Genomic DNA, 18,170 nt, shown 5'->3' with positions numbered 1-18,170 from the left:
CAACAACAACAACAACAATAGTAATAATAATTTATTATTTATACCCCACCCATCTGGCTGGGCTTCCCCAGCCACATAGACATAGACTTCCCGTAGACCTCTGGTTGGTAAGTGTGAGTGCAAGATGTTGGACTAAATGAGCCATTGGTCTCATCCAGCAGGCTTTTCTTATGCTCTTGTGATCCTGTGAATATTCAGTACCGAAAATTCAGAGGAGAGCATTTTAGCAGCCATCCCATTTCGTTTCCAACCCTGGCTCTGTTTTTATGATAACATGCTATTGTGGGGGGTTATATTTAACTTCCAGAAATCCTGCTCAACAAACTCTGCATGCTTCACAAGGAAGGAACACTTGCTTCAGAAACTGAAAGGTATTTCCACTTTTATTCACGATTTCCCATGATCAAGTGAAGTGGCTTGGGCTCAGCATGTTTTATTCTGCTCGGCAGTATAAAGCTCTTAATTAGGTAAGGCATTGCTAGGAATAAGAATGCAAAAATGGCACAGGCATATGTGAGCTAGTAAGCGGTTTACGTTCCGCAGAGTTCCTGGGACAGCCCAGGATCACACGGCTTTGCTGGAGGAGTGCAAATAGAGATTTAGCACTATTTGTAACTGTCCTACTAATTGGGAGGAGCAGAACATGCTCTGATGTGAGAAAGATGTTCTCTATTGTACACTCCGCTAATTAAGCTTGCTGGAAGGCTTACGATTTAGCACAATTTCCTACCAGAATAATTTTTAGTAAAGGGGGAGGGAAGGATGATCTGCTAAAGTGCTTAGTGCTCTAGATGCTGACAAAAGCAGGAATTTAAAAGTCTGGATTCCAATGTAGCTGAAGTTCATTTATCCTAAACATTCTATTTACAGAAGCTGTCACAGTTTGGTGCGGTAATGATGAAATATTCTTTGAAGTCCAACTTATCATTGTAATTTGTGGCCATATTACCATGTGTGTGTTTTTGGCGTTTGCCTGTAGTGCTGCCATCTTTTCATTTTAAAAAATACTGGTCTCCTGGTGGCCATATTACCATGTGCGTGTTTTTGGCGTTTGCCTGTAGTGCTGCCATCTTTTCATTTTAAAAAATACTGGTCTCCTGGGTGAGACCACCAAGTGAAGCCAGAAAAACCTGAACCAGGGAAGAATTTAGCAGATCAGAAATTCACAGGGAATGGGGCCAGGGGTGGTGGTGGGAGGAACGAAAGTGGGGGATATTGACATCAGCACCTTGTCATGGTCAAGTAACTTCATGTTGAGATTTATCGTGTTTTTAATTTTCTGTTGGGAGCCACCCAGAGTGGCTGGGGAAACCCAGCCAGATGGGTGGTGTATAAATAATTTATTATTATTATTATTATTATTATTATTATTATTATTATTATGGCTCTCAGTCCCCTTTCCCTCCCTGCAGAGGCTGTGAGGATGGTCCTCTCTCAGAGGCTGATGGATCCAATTTGTTGCAAGATGGCCAGGACTAAAATGTCTTATATTATGGGAAACTGCTTGCAAAAATGTGTACATGAATAAAAATTGCATGCAAAATTTTGTTTATTCAGAGACATTTGCTGTAAAATGCTGACAAATTTCCATAAGGATTTTAAAAAATATACAGATCTCTACAGAAATGTGGAGAACTGAATTTACCGCTGGAAAAATGACAAATGCAGAGAACAGAAATTCACAGATCCTTTCAACCTGACACTGAGGTAGGAGACATGACCGCTAGGCGAGATAAGGTCCTGATACCTCTTGTTTTATATATCAAACAACTGGTTATTAGGCCTCATTTCTTTTTTTAAAAAAAGCAACACTCAACCCACTCACTACTTTGCTGTAATCAGTATTTCTGGAAATAAGGATATATATAAGAAAGGATGCAATATTTACATCAAGAAATTGAAAAGGGAGAAAAAACCCTCAGCTGGACTCCAGAATCTGAGATCCATCAGCAGGTTGATCCTCTTTACACAATAGCTAAAGTCTTTTGCATGTCTATGAGTGGCATATAAATAAATGAATATTATTATTACTCACTGAAAAATGGAACACCAGATTCCTCCCTACCCCCCCCCCCAAAAAAAAAATCACCTCAAGTTTCCCTTCCAGGAGACAAGTGCATTGGCTAAAGAGAGAGAAAATTGGGATAAATTAGATGGCCTTTGGGGCTTACGATTTATATGTGTGTGTGTGTGTGTGTCATTTTAACAATCACACATTTTCTTAGTTTTTACACTTTTTGTTGTTGTTTAGTCGTTTAGTCGTGTCCGACTCTTTGTGACCGCATGGACCAGAGCATGCCAGGCTTCCACAGTCTTCCACTGTCTTCCACCGCCTCCCGCAGTTTGGTCAAACTCATGCTGGTAGCTTCGAGAACACTATCCAACCATCTCTTCCTCTGTCGTCCCCTTCTCCTTGTGCCCTCCATCTTTCCCAACATCAATGTCTTTTCCAGGGTGTCTTCTCTTCTCATGAGGTGGTCAAAGTATTGGAGCCTCAGCTTCAAGGTCTGTCCTTCCAGTGAACACTCAGGGCTGATTTCCTTAATAATGGAGAGGTTTGATCTTCTTGCAGTCCAGGGGACTCTCAAGAGTCTCCTCCAGGACCATAATTCAAAAGCATCCATTCTTCGGCGATCAGCCTTCTTTATGGTCCAGCTCTCACTTCCATACATCACTACTGGGAAAACCATAGCTTTACACTTTACACCATGTCAAATTTATAGTACAATATAAACAAACAGCAAAAGGGGATCGCTGGTGAATTCTCCTCTCTATTAAATGCGTATCATGTGCAAGCCACTTTATATTACATAAATAAGGCCTTTAATCCAGTTACATTTCGGAGCTTGCAACAAGAGTTTAGTCTGTATTTTATCATCCAAAAGTTAAGACTAAGATGTTCTTTTCCAAGAATTCCTGAGACAACAATGAGTGGAATCCATAGTGGGTTCGACTGGAATCCTACAAAGCGGATTCTCTCACAGGTGGAAGATTTCTACCAATTTGTGATTATTTCAAATTTCCTTTTCCCTATGTGCTCCTCTCTGCCCCCCCCCCATCTTCTTGGAGTGGGGGTCCCAATGGAACAGTGTGGGAAGTGGAACTGAAAATTTCAGAGGAAAAGGAAATAGCTGAAAATGGCCTCTTTTCCTTTCCACCCATGGGATCTTCTCATTCATAGATGGAGAGCTTCCTCTGCAGCTTATATCTGCAGCACCAGTATGAAGTAAGCAGCACATAAGCGGCACACAAAACACTACCAAACCATTCTATGTTCTAAATCTCATATTAATAATCCAAAAAATTGAGAGAACAAGGTACAAGATCTACCACAAAAGCCACAAACAGAAAACTCATTCAGATTGTGTCCAAAAGGAAGATTCAGTCTTTAAAATTCCTTTAGCCAGGCTCCTGGAGATATCAACTGTCAGGGGTTTAGGAGCAGAAGCACGGGCAAGGGAGGAAACAGAGAGCGAAGGGGAGGAGGCGGAAGAAAAGATGAGTGACGACGACGACCCGAGATCTCCTAGTCTTTCCAGTGAATCAGAGGATTCACAGAAAGGAGCACCAGTGGCGAGGGCAAGGGGGGAGTCTAGGGGGGCACCCCAGGAAGACAGAGCCAGAGAGGACTCAGGGGGGAGCAGCTGGAAATCGGGACCAGCGTCACCGCCAGGAAGCAGGGAAGAGGAAGGGAGCCAGGGGGGAAGCGCTGGCAGCTCACCACAGGAGGGAGGACATGAGTCAGGAGTGGCCACACCTCCACAGGAGGGAGGACATGAGTCGGGGATGGCCACACCTCCATCGGGGAGCGAAGAAACGGTTGAGAGGAAAGTGGAAGGTTGGGCGCGCGCGCCAAGTTCAAATGCAGAGGAAGGCGGCGCAGTAAGCAGCCCCGAAAGAGAGCCAGGTCCTAAAGCCCGGCGCAAGGAGGCAGGAGGGTCTGGGTCAGCGTCAGAAGAATCCCGGAAGGAAGAAGCCCCGGGGGGTAGAGGGACCCAGAGGAGGACAGTCAGGAGGAAAAGGTGGAGCAAGGCTAGGATATTAAGTTGGTGCACACAGGGCGGAGACTCAGACGGAGCTTCGCCGACCTAGCTACTAGGCGTAGAGTTGCGCGCAGCAGCGTGAGAATGGAAACTGTAATTCAATAAAGACTTTTACTTAATGACCGCTGGCTAGCGTGATCCTCTGTGAGCTAGGATCTTCAAGCAGCTCTGACAGTAAGCTCCGTCTCCACTTGTGGGCATCTACAGCCTCGAGGAGGGGAGAGACACAGGTGCCTACTAGCAAGCTCACGAACGGCAGACGACATGACGGCTGAGCAGCAGATAGAGGAACTCAGAAACGCGGTGGCACAACTGAACGCCGAGGCTCTAGCATCCAGGAAGAGGGAGGAGGAAGCAGCCGCAGCCTGCAGGGATCTCCAGGTCAGGTTAGACGTGCTGACAAAGCAGACACCCCGGCAGGAGGGCATTGGGTTGGCGAGACGGACAGGCGGGCTGGTCTCTCACTTCGATGGGAACCTGCAACAGTATCCCAACTTTAGAGCCGACGTACTGTGCGCACTGCAACTGCTGCATAAAGACTTTAGAGATGAACAAGAGAGAGTGGGGTTCATCATGTCCCATCTGCATGGGGATGCGAGAGCATGGCTACGCAATTTATGGAGAGATAAGGATCCGGCGCTACAGAATGCAGATGCCTTTATTAAAGCAATGGATGGGTGTTTTTTATCAAGTATTGACGTGGATCTTGCACGGAAGGAGGTGCATGGGCTGAGACAAGGGAGGGCCAGCGTCAGGCAGTACCATGCCCGCTTTTTCGCCTTGGTCAGTGCCCTGGAATGGGACAGAGATTCGGCTCCTGTAAGAGACCTCTTTTGGGAGGGGCTGCATAACTCGATTAAAGATGAGATCGCCAGGGGGGAGAGACCCCGAACCACCCAGGAGGTCGTTCAGAGGGCACTGGCAGTGGGGGTGAGGCTGGAAGGACGTCCGTGGAACAGGGACGAAGGGCGTGGAGGGCGCGAACCAGCCGGGGGCCCCTCCTTCTTTCCCAGGGAAGCAGCGCGGGCGCAATCCACGCCTCCGCCAGGAGGAGGAGCCGAACCTATGGAGGTGGGAGGTGCAAGGGCTCAGTCAGCAACCAGAGCCCTAGCACCAGCAGCAGTGAAAGCGAAGCCTCCTAGAGGGAACAGGAAGTGTTACGTCTGTGAGGAGCCAGGGCATATGGCGAAAGAGTGTCCCCAGAGGCCCCACAAGCTCACTGCAGCCTCAGCAATGGTGACTGCAGCAACACAGCAAGGAGGACCACAGCAGGGAAACGAGGCTGTCTGGCTGGAGGAAGAGGCGCTGGGGCCCAGCCAGACGTGTTAGTGACGCAGTCCCCAGCGATTTTACAGCCCGTGAACCCCCTCCCGCCCAAACCAGTAGTGAGGCTCACAGCGTCTCTCCAACTGCCCAATGGAATCACCATGGACGTGCCAATCACCATTGACTCAGGCAGCAATGCGGACTTTATAGGGCAGGACTTTGTCGACAGGCACGCTGTGCAGTTGCTGCCGGCCACACTGCCCCTGCAGGTTGTCACGGTGGATGGCAGGGAGCTGCTCGGGGGGCAAGTGGTGAAGCAGACGCCACCAATGGTGATGCGACTTGGGAATCACAGAGAAATCATCAGCTTCAACGTCACTCGACTATCTGACACGCCCATTGTATTGGGCATGAGTTGGCTGGACAAGCACAGCCCAGCGATGGCTTGGTACCAGAGGCAGCTGACCTTCGGCTCTTCCTTTTGTGCTGAACACTGCATCGTGCCCAGGCAGGAAGGAGAGGAAGAGGAGTCACAGCTGCTGCTAGGCACGCTGCAAGCGATTCCACACAAGTACGCTGAATTTTTGGAAGTTTTCTGCGAGAAGGAGGCAGACAGGCTACCCCCTCACAGACCATATGACTGCAAAATTGACCTGCTGCCGGGGGCGGCGCTGCCTAAAGGGAAACTGTATTCCATGTCAGAGGACGAACTGCAGGAACTCAAAGAGTTCATTGACCATAATTTGCAACGCGGCTTCATCCGGGAGTCCAGGGCAGTGGGGGGCAGTCCCGTATTCTTTGTTAAGAAGCGGGACACGCCCCAGAAAAGACTGGTAGTGGATTACAGGATTTTGAACAGTCTGACTAGGCCATCGGACTTCCCCATGCCCCGTATTGACGACCTCCTCGCAAAGGTACGGAAGGGCAGAGTGTTCACCAAGTTGGACCTGCGGGGGGCGTACAACCTCATTCGCATGCGGGAAGGAGATGAGTGGAAGACAGCCATGTTCACGCCACTGGGGACCTACGAATATAGAGTTATGCCTTTTGGATTGCAAAATGGCTCCCACGTTTTTCAAGCGTTTATGCATCACGTGTTGGCGGGACTTCTCTACAAGACGTGCGTCTGTTTCTTAGATGACATCCTGATCTTTTCGGAGTCGCAGCAGGAGCATGACGGACACGTCAAGGAAGTGCTGAGCAGGCTAAAGCAACATAGGCTCTACGCCAAGCTGGAGAAGTGCCAATTTGACGTGCCGGAGGTGGATTTTCTGGGCTACAAGCTGTCTGACAAGGGGCTTGCCATGGACAGCGCCAAGGTTCGAGCGGTGTTGGATTGGAAGAGTCCGCGCAACCGGAAGGAGGTCCAACGGTTTGTCGGCTTTGCGAACTTCTATCGCAAGTTTATCAAGGGCTTCGCGATGCAGACAGCGGCCATCACTGACACGCTTAGCTCCAAGAAGAAGAAGTTCGTTTGGACAGCGCAGGCGGAGCAGTCCTTTCAGGCACTCAAGCGTCTCTTCGCGTCGGAAGAGCAGCTGCTTCATGTCAACCCCAGCAAGCCGATGAGGGTGGAGACAGACGCCTCGGACAGAGCCGTGGGGGCGGTCCTGTTGCAGAAAGACCCGCAGGGGGTGTGGCGACCGGGAGCGTTTTACTCCAGGAAGCTCAGCAAGTCCGAACAGAACTACACCATCTGGGACAGGGAGTTGCTGGCCATTCACGCAGCGTTCAAGGCGTGGAGGCACTTTCTGATCGGCGCCAAGCACACGGTGCAGGTTTGCACGGACCACAAGAATCTAGAGCACTGGCGCACGGCACAGTTCCTGAACCAGAGGCAGATACGTTGGGCTGAGTTCTTTGCAAACTTCGACTTCCGAATAGAGTATGTCCCGGGGGACACCAACATCATGGCAGACGCTCTCTCCCGTAAGCCACAGTATCTGGAGGACGCAACGCCAGCGGCCGCCATGCACATCTTCGCACCAGCAGTGTGGGCGTGCGCCGCGGCGACCGTGGACCTAGAGGCGGTGCGACGTGCGTTGCAGGAGGACTCCTTCGCACAAGCAAAGATGGCAGAGGTGCAAAGGGGCAAGGCAGCGGCCGACGGTTTCCGGCTACGAGATGGATTGCTCATCCGAAAAGGGGCCATCTACGTGCCGGGAGACGAACTTCGAGCCAAGGTGCTGCAGCAGCTGCACGACGCGCCCACGGCCGGGCACTTTGGCAAGGAGAAGACGGTGGAATTAGTAGCCAGGGATTTCTGGTGGCCTGGAATGAGAGGGGAGGTCGCAGACTACGTGGCGAGGTGCGACACCTGCCAGAGGGCCAAACCAGTGCACAAACCGCCGGCCGGACTGTTGGAACCGCTGCAAACTCCGGTCGAACCTTGGGAAAGGGTGGCTCTGGACTTTGTCACGGATCTGCCCAGCTCAAGGGGCAAGACGGCAGTGCTGGTGGTGGTGGACCTGTTTTCCAAGATGGCGCATTTCATTCCGTGTGCGAAGGTGGCCACGGCGGAGCAAACCGCCAAACTGTTCATAGACCACGTGTTCAAGGTTCATGGTCTGCCACGGTCTATTCTGTCCGACCGGGGGCGGCAGTTCATCTCGAATTTCTGGCAGAAGCTGATGGGCTTCCTGAACGTCAAGATCAACCTGGCGTCGGCGAGACACCCGCAGACCAACGGGCAAGCGGAGCGGGTCAATGCCATCATGCAGCAGTACCTGAGATGTTATGCAAATCAACAGCCTGCGACGTGGGTGGATTACCTACCGCTTGCCGAGTTCGCCTACAACAACACGAAGCACGTGTCCACGGGGGTCACGCCGTTCTTCGCCAACAACGGGAGGCACCCCAGAACCTTCCCGGGACTGGAAAGAATGGGGGAGGGGGAGCCGCAGACAGCAGACGCGTTCGCGTCGGAGCTGCAGGAGGTCCACGATCAGCTGAGGCGCCACCTGGAGCTGGCCAAGCACGCATACAAGGTACAAGCAGACAAGCACAGAAGGGTTGGAGAAGAGCTCCACGTGGGAGACTGGGTTTGGTTAGCAGCCCACGCAGTGCCGGCCAGGTCGTTGGCCAAGAAGAAACTAGGGCATAAGCAACTGGGGCCCTACCAAGTCGAAGAGCAGGTCAACCCGGTAGCTTTCAGACTGGCACTTCCGGAGGGTTCCAGAATGCATCCGGTATTCCACAGATCGGTGCTCACTCCCTACAAGGCACCGCACAGGTTCCAGGAACCCGGAACAGCGCCGAGTCCGGTCAGAGACAGAACAGGGCACGCGGAAGTGGCACAGAAGGAGCGCATCAACGAAGTCACTGAGATTTTGGACTCCAGATGGGGGGAAGAGGGGGTAGAATACTTTCTCGCCAAGGAGGGCACCCCGGCCAGTGCGAACAGCTGGGTGCCGGGCTACGCCTTGGACGAACCTCTCCTCAAAGACGAGTTTCATGCCCTCTTTCCCCATAGACCTATGCCAGCAGAATATTTTGACGACTGGCTTTTCACGCCCACACTTTCGGCCAGCACTTTCCGGGGGTTCGACTCGGACGAGGACCCGACACAAGACGTCCGTTCCCCGGAGGGGTCACCCTCGGGATCTGCATCAGAACCCTCGTATTGGTGGGACGATAGGCCAGAGGAGCAGTGGCGCAGACGGTGGCTGGAAGGTCCAGGACGAGCAACACCGACAGGAGGAAGTGAGGGAGAGACGGACATGGACGTTTTCGGGGACGACCCTGGTTTCGAGCACGGCGGCACAGAGATGGAAGCGGAGGTGACTGTCGTCGACGAGAGCGGGGAGGAAGACCCGGGAGACTTCAGATGGAGGCCTGCCACGGGAAGCGACCGATACCCGACGTTCGTCCCTTTGCAACAGCAGCCCCCAGCTCCAGCACCGGAAGGAGGGGAGGGGGGAATGGGGGGCTTCGAGGGGCGGATGGATGTCAGGGGTTTAGGAGCAGAAGCACGGGCAAGGGAGGAAACAGAGAGCGAAGGGGAGGAGGCGGAAGAAAAGATGAGTGACGACGACGACCCGAGATCTCCTAGTCTTTCCAGTGAATCAGAGGATTCACAGAAAGGAGCACCAGTGGCGAGGGCAAGGGGGGAGTCTAGGGGGGCACCCCAGGAAGACAGAGCCAGAGAGGACTCAGGGGGGAGCAGCTGGAAATCGGGACCAGCGTCACCGCCAGGAAGCAGGGAAGAGGAAGGGAGCCAGGGGGGAAGCGCTGGCAGCTCACCACAGGAGGGAGGACATGAGTCAGGAGTGGCCACACCTCCACAGGAGGGAGGACATGAGTCGGGGATGGCCACACCTCCATCGGGGAGCGAAGAAACGGTTGAGAGGAAAGTGGAAGGTTGGGCGCGCGCGCCAAGTTCAAATGCAGAGGAAGGCGGCGCAGTAAGCAGCCCCGAAAGAGAGCCAGGTCCTAAAGCCCGGCGCAAGGAGGCAGGAGGGTCTGGGTCAGCGTCAGAAGAATCCCGGAAGGAAGAAGCCCCGGGGGGTAGAGGGACCCAGAGGAGGACAGTCAGGAGGAAAAGGTGGAGCAAGGCTAGGATATTAAGTTGGTGCACACAGGGCGGAGACTCAGACGGAGCTTCGCCGACCTAGCTACTAGGCGTAGAGTTGCGCGCAGCAGCGTGAGAATGGAAACTGTAATTCAATAAAGACTTTTACTTAATGACCGCTGGCTAGCGTGATCCTCTGTGAGCTAGGATCTTCAAGCAGCTCTGACATCAACAAAGGTAAGTTTGATCAAACGAAGTGTCGGTGATGTTACGCACGAGAGTTAGACAGGGTGCTGGCGTTTGTCACCTGTTTCGTCCATAAAGAGTCTTGGGCTTCTTCAGTAAATTCTCTCTCATGGTTTTGATATATTTATAAACATTCACTGGTGGCACAAACCAAAACTTATTAGTGTTTAAATAAAATTTCTAAATAATATCTGAACAGACAAGTACAAAAGCCTCTGCTTACAGTCCATATGTTACATTCCTTCTTGGCTTAAGCTACAATATTTAATTTCTTTCTTCAGGAAATTCTCCCTCAAGATTTTGGTGTATTTACATACATTCACTGGTGTGCCGCTTATGTGCTGCTTACTTCATACTGGTCTATATCTGCAGCACAGCAGACCTGGATCCAAGCCAATGCTTTCTGTTTAAAGCAGGAGAAATATATTTTATTCTATATGAGATTATTTGGTTCCAGACTTTTTTGAAATGTGAACTTCTTGCAGAGGAGAATATCAGCTGGTCTTCTCTTACCAAGCCTTGGCAAAGGAAACACCTTTTGAAAAGCTTTGTGTTTTCCCCCTTTTCTTATTGAAGTCGAGGAAAAAGGAGATGGTTTCAACTTTCTGGTCTTTGTTTTGCTGTACAAAGGAATGGTGCACCTCAGGACATAGAAGAGACAAAGATTGCATTTAAATATGCCATCAAAATGGCCCTAAATCACAATCTCTGTTAAAACCATGCTAACACAATGGCCAAAAGGAAAGAAAAAGCCAGTACATTTTTTTAAAAAATTGAGCCTTTTTATCAATTGTTACCATAAAGCACCAATGCTGCAGCAAGCAAAGGCTCCAGCAGCTCAGTCAGCTGCTTGTGGCTGGAAAGCCAGACAGGATGTTTGTGACTGTTGCCATGGAAACAAAGGGGCAGTTCATTCTGTACTGAGCACCGGATGTTAGCTCAGTGTGTGTGTCATATGACCCATACTGGAAGTACATGGGTGGAGTTTCTTCTTGCTGTTGTCGAGTGCAGACATGTTTCTCTGTACTGATATGAGAGACAGAAATAAAAGATGTAAATAGTTTTCTGTCTGCTTCTTTCCCCTCCTGGGGGACACCAAAGGGGAGAGATGAAGAACGGTGTGTTCCTCTCACACATCTGAGAAGAATCGCCGGGACCTCGCCTGCTTATCAGCAGAGTGGAGACGCGGGGAGGTCGACAGGAATATCTGCCGGTGCCTACGCTGTGGCACATTCCTCTGACCCAGGCAGAATTCCAACAGTGGCAGCAGAGGATGGTTGCTGTTTTCTTCGATCCATCGGACATCTGAATGAGAGGCTGGTGAAAGGTCCTCCTCTGCTCCATGGAAGCCTGATTTGAGAGGCTGATTCTCTGCAGCCAGAAGCTGACCAGAAGAAGCTGACAGCCAAGCCGATGCTCAAGGTATGAGACTTTTAAGGGCTTAAAAGAGTGAATGCAGATTGATTCATTCTCTGCTTCACGGAGAGCGTGTGTGGGAAAGCAGCTTCAACTTAGAAGAGGCCTGCATACCAGGCATTTTTGTGGTTTCCTGTCCGAGGAAAGGAATGCGCTGTTGCTAAGCAACGCCCTTCAGTGAAGGCTGTGCCTCAGAGAGGAGAATGGAAAGTTACTCGAGAGGGCTGGACAGTCAGATAATGCTTCAGAGAGGCGAAAACAAAGTTTGTTATGACTAGGTCCTCACGAACTGCAGGAAGGGACTTTCCAACACAGCCAGTGTCTGAGTTGCCAGGTGTCCAGAGTGTAAACAAGCCAGCTATTGGATTTTAGAGGCTTGTGTTTTAGAGTCAATGCAAGGACTCAAAATGGATGCCAAGAAGGGGGGAGGCTTGCCTTCTCCACCCCTCCTGACTAATGACAATTATTCATCTTGGTCTGTAAAGATGAAGGCCCTGCTGCAGAATCAGAGACTGTTTGAGGTGATTGAGAATCCCATCCCTGCAGCACCAACGCGTGCTTGGGAGTCACAGAATGTGAAGGCTAGGACTGCTATAATTCTGTGTGTGTCAGACTCGCAGCTTGTGCATATACAGCATTTGGAATTTGCGCAAGAGGTTTGGAACGCGCTGCGTACAACGCATCAGAGAGATGCTGGTTCTTCAGCGTTGCTGTATTTTGAGAAGTTGACCAATCTGAGATTAGCGCCTGATGGAGATGTTCAAGCGCACCTGACAGAGATGAAGTATCTGCGTCAACAGATGGTGGAACGCAATTTCCGTCTACAGGAGGAAGTGTTTTGCTTCATGATGATAAACAGCCTGAGCCGCACCTACAAGGTTGTTGCCAGTCAGCTTGGTTCGCTACCTGCTCAGGATCTGACCGCGGAAAGAGTCTGTGCCGTCGTCCTGAACGAACACGACAGACTTGCTGCACTGGAAGTGAAGGACAGGGGGAGGCAAGAACAGAGTTCACATCTTCCCACTGGTGGTGCTACTGGAGAGCATGCCATAGCATTGAGTGTCATCCGATGCTACAATTGTGCACAGACTGGGCATCTACAGCGGAACTGTAGGCAGCCACGACAGTCAAAAGGAGCCAAGAACAGCTCTACGAAGCCTGAGGCGTCAAGCAAAAGCCGTACCAAGTGCCAGGTGAAACCTGCAAAGGCGATGATGGCGAAAGGAACCACGCCAGATGTTGGGAACGCATTCATAATCGATACCGGCGCCACGAAGCATCTCTGCCCACACAGAGAACTGTTTTCGACGTTGAAGAAGCAAAGCTTCACTGTGAAACAAGCCAACGGTCAAGAGCTGGAAGCGACCGGAATTGGGACTGTGTATCTTGAGAGTCTTGTCTTGACTATAAGCGATGTTTACCTGGTTCCAGAACTGAAATTTAGTCTGCTAAGTGATTCGCAGATTGCAAAGAAGGGACTAAAACTGTACTATGATGGCAAAAGATGCAAGATCCATAGCCAAGGCATTAAGATACTGATATGTGAAATTAAGTGGGCCAAAGCTTTGCTCATAAAATAAGTTTAAATAGTTCATGATAGTTGGAAAACATTTTAACAGCAGACAAAAACCACATGTGAAGAAGTCATTTCTTGTTCTTATTGAAATACTAATTTTGAAAAATAGATAATATTGCCAAGGTGGACAGTCCTGCTTTTTTGGGGGGGGGATACCCCTCTAAACTCTTTGATTCCAAATATCTTCATTTTGCTTGGTTATCTGATGGCTTGTTTGCAGTAATATGCCACTCCTAATGTACTAGTATTGTTGACCAATTTGGTTTATCCCCCAATTGTTTTTATTAATGATTTTCTTGGGTTTACAAAAGTACACACATCGTCTCTGTTTTCAGATCATAAAGTTCTTTCCACAGATCAGCTACATTGGTACCTCAGGTTACATACGCTTCAGGTTACAGCCACTTCAGGTTACAGACTCTGCTAACCCAGAAATAGTACCTCAGGTTAAGAACTTTGCTTCAGGATGGGAACAGAAATTGTGCTCCGGTGGTGCGGAGGCAGCGGGAGGCCCCATTAGCTAAAGTGGTGCTTCAGGTTAAGAACAGTTTCAGGTTAAGAACGGACCTCCAGAATGAATTAAGGTACCACTGTATATGCAAGGTGTTAGACAACTCTTAGCATGCATTAAGGAAATGAACCGGAGATATGGGCATCTGAAAGAGAAGGTTGAGGCAGGGTGTGTTTGATCAGAATGCTTCTCTTAGAGTAATGAACTGGTCTGAGGAAACAACATAAGACACAGACCAACCCTGTCTGCATCTGAGCCTATCAGATGTGCTTGGGGAAGGTTTTGCATAGAATCCCTGTAGTGCTAGGACCCCTGCCCTCCCCACATCTGACATCCTGAGATGAAGGAAAGAGGAGAAGGATTTATAGAAGCTATCCCCTGATCCTATGGCCCATTCTTGGATTTGAAGGATTGCAGTCACTGCCTATCATCTGACAGGCAACAATTTTAAGCTTGCTTTCTACAGGGATTGGGTGGGCAAACAGAGTTCCCTGGGCAGAACAGTCACATAGCCGATCCAGCCCTGTGCCTGATGACATATGTCTGGTGCAAGGCAGGTGAGTGCAGTTTAGGGGAAAACAGCCTTGTGGGCCAAACAGAGACCCTTCCTGGGCCAGATTTGGCCCCTTAGGTCAGAGGTTCCCTACTCCTGCACTAGACAATACGAGAAGGACTGACCAGATAGAAGGAATCTTCCTCCCTCCTTTCTTTCTGGTGGACTGGGTCTGCCATTTATTCCGTCCCACTATGCACAGGAAAGCACCTCCTTCCTAATGATTGAGTACACTAACCATTTATAGCAGTTTCCCCAATATATAATGAAATGAAAAAAATGTTCAGATATTCATTTAGGAAAACATCAGAAGGTTTTCTATTGGGAATAGTACCAGGAAGTCTAAAGGAAGAAGACAAGACATTATATTTATACACAACAGTAGCTGCAAGGCTATTGATGCGAAAAATTGGAAAAGTGGTATAATACCGACAAAAACAGAGCGGCTTGCCAAATTATTGGAGTACTACAATATATCCAAAACAATGGAAGAAATTGGAAGGATCTCAAAAGAGAAGATAGACAGGGACTGGAAGGTGTTTAAAGGATACTTGCAAAATCATATTGAAAAATCAGAACTCCTATTAGAATAAACAAGTTCCGTTATAAATACTGAAATACTAAATAAGATGGATAACAATGTGTAACAGAAAAAGAAGTAGAAAAGTTGGTTTAAAAGTGTGTGAAAGAAAGTAATAGAAGTGGAAAGAAATTGCAATTGAGTAGATTGGAAGTCTAACACAAGGGTGGGGTGAGGGATGGTGGTGGGAAAAGGAAGTATCTGTGGGATTGAGTGTGGCTATGTATGAATATTTTAAAGGATTGTATGAAATGCATGTTTGTTTGTATATTCGTAATATGTATGTATTAATGTTGAATTATTTTAATAATATTTTTTAAAAACAAAACCCCCATTTATAGCAGTTTCCCAACCTTGGGCATGGAACTAAATCGCTCCTGCTTTCCTAATTAGTCTCTCTCTCTCTTTGTTTTGCTCATCAGGATATAAAAAGAACCCTATTTCAGAGGAGATGCACATTCATCGAGACAGAGAGGAAATAGTGTTTATCCTTTCATGTCCAAAGCTGCTCAGAAGTGACTTTTCCGAACTATCTCCCATCCGGCACCTGTTACTTCTCACTCCTACAAGAAGTAAGCAATGAAACAAAAAATGACTCGGAGGACATTTCTGATCATTTATCAAATAATGTATCAGAAATTCCTTCTCGTAATTGCAACGCCACACTTGTGCACGGATGTTCCCCCGGTGCTTGGTCTGCTCCCGAGCAAATGAGATCACTTGCCTTGTGTAATCTTAGTCTTGTGAAGTGTCATGCCTTCTGTAGCTCCTAAAATGATTCCAACATAATAATCAAGGAGATTGACAAAGGAGGACTCTTTCTGTTATGACGAAGTCTGATTACATGTGGCAAGCTCAGACAGCTTTCCAATACAACTTGGTGCTGAACACTGATTGATAGCCCCAATGAGCCATACTGTATGAACTGGCAAAACAAGAAAATCACCATGGCCCTATCTTAGAAATGTTAACCAGGATTTTTCTATGTACTTCCCCAAATCCATGAATTTGGTCATTCAGGGCACTTATTATTTCAGAAATAGATGAATACTCTGACAGCAGAGGCAACAGCATGTGAGTTCAGTCCATAATCCATGTTGCAAAAATGATCTGAGCCATTCCACTTTTCTCCAATAAACTTTCCCCAGAAAATATTATCCTGGGTGTCACAGATGTGCTTGTTACACCCAAAATCAAAAGTGTATTGTGTGGGACGAAGGACAGGATATAAATCCAATCAATCAATCAATCAATCAATCAATCAATCAATCAATCAATCAATGTATTGAGGCTGAATTCCTCTGTTTCTGCTGCCACCACTAAAGGCTATATTACAGAAGCTACTTACGTTCCAGGGATTTGTGGGGCAAGGATTATTATATGCTCTACAATTTATGGTCAGGAAATTGAAGTCTGTCAAAAGAAAAGGCAACTTATAAACTGGGCCAGAACACCCAGAGGGGATTGGTAAGGGGGCAGTTATTAACAGAACACAAAAATATATAAACATTAAAAGAGAGCTACTACCAGGCAGATTGTGATGAAAACTGTTTATTGTTCAGCAATAAATCATCATCCAGAGCACAGGAGTGAGGGACTGAAATGGGATGAGTGGCACAGGAAAGCTCACTGCAGGAGTTGTGTGTCCAGGCAGGCTGCAAACGGTAATTGAAAGTCTAAATAACAGGGTGGGGGGTTTCCGTTGTGGCTTTCTTCTCCCTCCCTAACATCATCATCATCATCATCATCAAACCTTTATTGGCATCACATACAAACATTCAGAATAAATAGGCCAGTGCGATCTTGTCACCATTTGAACAGTACAGTCATTTGCCAAAGGGAAGAAGAGGTGAGCAATCTATTCCCCCTCTAACATAATGTTAACAAAATTACATGGTGGTTGAAGAGAACAAGCACTGCAAATGGATGGAGGCTGGTACCTAACCTTGTATTGCTCATTATACTGTACTTAAAGTTATAAAAAAAGCTTCCATGGGGATGCTGCAGCATAAAAATATGTATACCCATTCTAGTTAATAACTCTGTTACTATGGATGGAGGAGGAATCCCTTTTCAATGGATTTAACTACCCCACTGAGCTTGGTCAACAACAGTATTCCCCACACCTGCAATTCCCAGCTACTCATATAGAAAGGCATAAGGCCTCTGACAATGGACTGTCAGGGACTGGGCAGAGGAGGGATGGTGGAGACCGACTCCCCATCCTGACCCTTCCAAGGAGGAGGAAGAGGAAGACAGTATAGATTTACAAAAGGGGTTTGAGAGAAGGCTGCAGCTCAGAGGCAGATTAGGGGGAAAGCTGGGAAATCATGGGAGAGCATTCTAGACCCACCATCTCCCAGAACCTAGCAAGCTTTAAAAGAAAAGTAGGAGAGCAAAGAGCTCAAAGACAGAGGGCACTTAGTGGCACCTGTAGATGAGGTGATGAAGTTGACGAATGAGGAAGTGGGAGAGACAGATGGTGGAGATTCACTCAGGACAACACCATTATCCAAGAGGCTGGGTTCTATAGCCTTTCTCTGTAAAGTTTGAAATAAAAAAAGATTGTATGAAACTTTTCTTTGTCTTTATACTATTCTGGGCAAGGAGCCAGGATCCTGACAGCAGGGAGCAAAGAGCAATAGCCATTCAAATTACCTACCTTCCAACTTTCTTGAGAAAGGAAATGTGATTGTATGAATCCATCCCAAAGTCACACATAAAGTTGATTATTTGATGGATACAGGGCTGTGAATGTATATCTATTGGCCTCAACTTGATGGGTTACAAACTGGCAAACCAATCTAAAAATTTTCCCAATGGTATAAGTTAATATGTCCCTCAAATAAAACTATCCATCACCTATTATGGAGATCCATCTTAACAGGGCTGAGATGCAGTCTGCCTGTTAACTGTTTCTGGCTTTACCAAGACTTAAAGCAGATCCTCTTTGTGACATCACACTTGACATCAGAATGCCATGTTTGCATTCAGCCTAGACTATCTCCATGCCAACAGCAATGGCCAGTAAATTTCTGCAACTAAGTAACCATCAGCCTGACTACCCAGTTGTTTCTATCTAGACTATTGGATGTTTATTTTTTGCTCTCATAATCAAAGCCTGAAGAAGAGCTGTGTATAATCTGAAAACCTGCTTCCTCTGTTAAAGAAAACTAATTGTCAGAGACTGGGCAGAGGAGGAATGGTGGAGACCCCCTCCCCATCCTGACCCTTCCAGGGAGGAGGAAAAGGAAGAAAGTTTAGATTTGCAACAGGGGTTTGAGGGAGGTAGTAGTTCAGAGGCAGATGGGGGGGGGAATTGGGGAATCATGGGAGAGTCAGAACAACACCCGGCTGACACGGTGTCATTAGAAAGCATTCCAGACCCTCCATCTCCCAGAACCCGGCGAGCCTTAAAAGTAGGAGAGCAAAGAGCTCAAAGACAGACGACATGTAGCAGCACCCGTAG

At 48.2% G+C, this 18,170-nt stretch overlaps 1 long non-coding RNA gene across 1 annotated transcript in view; it reads right to left on the bottom strand.

The window, feature by feature from the left end:
• The window catches only part of LOC310714458, a 31,678-nt gene extending 14,082 nt beyond the window's left edge, over positions 1–17,596 (bottom strand). The window contains exons 1-2 of the long non-coding RNA XR_014529791.1: positions 17,364–17,596; positions 16,050–16,114 (exon numbers count right to left, since the gene is read on the bottom strand). This is a non-coding gene — a long non-coding RNA (uncharacterized lncRNA). The remainder of the gene's footprint in view (positions 1–16,049; positions 16,115–17,363) is intronic.
• Between the last annotated feature and the right edge of the window lie 574 nt (positions 17,597–18,170).

Source organism: Podarcis liolepis (assembly GCF_965112155.1).
Source record: "Podarcis liolepis genome assembly, chromosome: 8".
Lineage (NCBI taxonomy): Eukaryota > Metazoa > Chordata > Lepidosauria > Squamata > Lacertidae > Podarcis > Podarcis liolepis.
The sequence above is the reverse complement of the archived record's forward strand: the minus strand, read 5'-3'. Positions and strand labels throughout refer to the sequence as shown.